Here is a 3,210-nt window from a genome sequence, read left to right on the forward strand (position 1 = left end):
CACTGGGCCAATTGGCAGCATCAGTATGGATGGTGAAAAGATTGAGATAGTTAACAGTTTTAGTTTACTTGGCTCCACAATCAACACTCTTGGTAACAGCAGCCAGGAAATCAAGAGATGAACTGCATTGGGAAAGTCAGCTGTGAGGGACCTCTCAAGAGTACTGAAGAGCAATGATGTCAGACTGGAGACTTAAGGTCTGCCTGATCTGGGTTATAGTCTTCGCAATTACATGAATGCATCAGAGAATTGGACAGTGAATAGGGATGATAGAAAGAGAATTGATGCCTTTGAGCTATTGTCCTGGAGAAGAGTATGGACTGCTAGGAGAACAAACAGGTTTGTCGTGGAGTAGGTGAAGCTGGAATACTCCTTGGAGTCAAGGATTCTGAAGCTTCGTCTGACATATTTTGGGCATGTTGCAAAGAGGGACTGGTCCTTGGAGAGGGACATCATGTTTGGCAGAGTGGAGGGGCAGTGAAGCAGAGGAAGACCTTCGATTAGATGGATCAATTCTGTGACTGGAGCGGTGGGGATAAGTGCGTTTGAGATGGCTAGTTTGACACAGGATAGAACGGCGTTTAGAGCTCTTGTACATAGGGTCACTATGAGTCAAAAGCGACTAAATGGCACATAACAACAACAACAACAGTGGGGCCACTCCTATGTCTGGGTGTTTCACTCCTGGAACCTTCACTAACTAGATCCAGGCACCCTTCTGGGAGCCTCATCTTCTGGTGGTTACTGACTCCAGGGCTGACCACCAGCCTCTGACAGACGCATCTTATGTTAACTTGCCCACCATTGCCCAGTGTAACACAGATTCTCTTCTGACCTACATAGACATTTCTATCCCGTGCAACAACAAGGGAGCTCACTCCGTGGGTCTGATGTGGTGGATGCTGGCCTGGGAAGTCCTGTGTGTGCATGGCACAATCTCCTTGGGAGCACCCATGGGAGGTCATTCCTGATCTGTCTGTACTTCTACAGAGATCCAGAAGAGACTGAAAAGGAAGAGCAGGCTGCTGCTGAAAAGGCTGTGGCCAAGGAGGAGTTTCAGGGAGAATGGACAGCCCCTGCTCAGGAATTTACTGCTGCTCGGACTAAAGTTGCAGACGGGTCCGAAGGCGTCCAGGTGCCCTCTGTGCCTATTCAGCAGTTCCCTACTGAGGACTGGAGCGCTCAGCCTGCAGCTGAAAACTGGTCTGCGGCCCCCACTGCTCAGGCCACTGAGTGGGTTGGAACAACCATTGAGTTCTCTTAAACTGTCTTTTTTAAAGTGGAAATTAGGTTGATGGAGAATAATATGTTTCATTAAAAAAAAAGAATGATAGCTAAATGCTTTAATAAGATTGAGAAAAAATTTGAAGAAATGACAGATACAACCTAGGAAAACAAAGAGAAAACGCTAGAAGAATTCAATAAAACAATTGAAGGCCAAATAGAGAAAATAAATGGAGATCTAGAGGTAAGACAAAAACAGAAAATTGAAATTTAGAATACTAATTACAAAATTTCAGAATTTTGTAACATTGGAGGGATAAAAGAACAAAGCTGATTCAATGAGCACAGAATTAGTGAGATGGAAGATGAACCCTTCAATTACTATCAGTTACAGAAACAATCAAGGGGTGGGGGTAAGAGAAAAGAAAATGAAGAAAGCATAAGAATTGTGTAGGGCATCATCAAGAGGATTAACTTAGATGTGACTGAAACTCTAGAACAGGAAGGGAACGGAAATGAAATTACGGAAGCTTTGTTGAAAGATAAGTTCCCAGATATGAAAATCACAGAATGTGCACTCAAAAAGCTGAGTGAACTGCAACCAAGATAGAACCCAAAAGAACACCAAGACACATAACCAAGTTTTCAAAATCAAAACCGGATACTACAACAACAACAAAAAATCCAACCCCCCAAAACCCTCCAAAACATACTACTAAAAGCAGTGCAGGAAAAATGAAGAGTTACCTACAAAGGGGAACCAACAAGACTGAAGTCTTGATTTCTCAGCAGAAACTTTGCAGGCAAGAAGGCAATGGAATGGCATTGGCATTCTACTCTGTCAGAAAAAGAAAATTGCTGTAGTTTTTACCCCACAAAATTACCCCTTAAATATGATAGTGAAATTAGAATATTTCTAGATAAGTAGAAATTAAAGGAATCTTTGAAAACTAGATCATCTTTACAAGAAATACTACAGGGAGTTCTTTGGACAGAGAATAATGACAGACAACAATCTGAAATGAATGCGTATGTTAACATCATCCAGAGACTGATGAAATATGCTCCTGTTGGTGCAGTTAGGTGCCTCCCACTCAATTGAGACGTTGCCCTACCTTGTGCCATCTTCATGATCTCTGCTGTGCTCAAGACCATTTTTACAGTTAGTTACTGTGTCGATCCGTTTTGCTAAAGGTCTTTCTCTCTTTCCCGAACTTCTACCTTTCCGAGTGTGATGTCCTTTCCTCCTGACAACATGCCTAGAGTGTGGGAGATCAAGTTTCACCATCTTTGCCTCTAAGGATCACCTTGTTATACTTCCTCCAAGACGGATTTGTTTGTTCTTTTGGCAGTCCATGGGATACTCAAGTACTCTTCGCCAACACCACAATTCAAAGCCATCGGTTTTCTTCAGTCTTCATTATTCATTGTCCTACTTTCATATGCATAGGAAGCAACTGAAAATATTATGGCTTGAAAAAAAAATATTATGCCTTGGATCAGTCTCACCCTAGTGTTTAAACTGATATCTTGACTTTTTAGTACTTTGAAAATATCCTTGACAGCAGATTTTCCCCAATGTAATATGTCTTTTATTTCTTGACTGCTACTATTGTGGGCGTTGATTATGGATCCACATGAAATTAAATCCTTGGTAGCTTCAATCGTTACTCCATCTAGCTATGAGTCACAAGTGACTCGATGGCACATAACAACAACAGCAACAACTTCTACTGGTCCAACAGTGAAAATTTTTGTTTTCTTGATGTTGAGATGTAATCCATAGTGAAAGCAGTAGTCTTTGATCTTTTTCAGTAAGTGCTTTAATTAACTTTCTGCAAACAAGGTTGTATCATCTGCATAACACAGATTGTTGATGAGTCTTCTTTCAATCCTGATGCCAAATCCTTCCTTTTACAGCCCTTCATTTTACATCCTTCCTTTTACAGAACAAATCTTAAGTGATTTGTTCAGCATACAGATTGA

Source organism: Elephantulus edwardii, unplaced genomic scaffold (assembly GCF_000299155.1).
Source record: "Elephantulus edwardii isolate Elephantulus edwardi_28Jun2011 unplaced genomic scaffold, EleEdw1.0 scaffold00026, whole genome shotgun sequence".
Classification (NCBI taxonomy): Eukaryota; Metazoa; Chordata; class Mammalia; order Macroscelidea; family Macroscelididae; genus Elephantulus; species Elephantulus edwardii.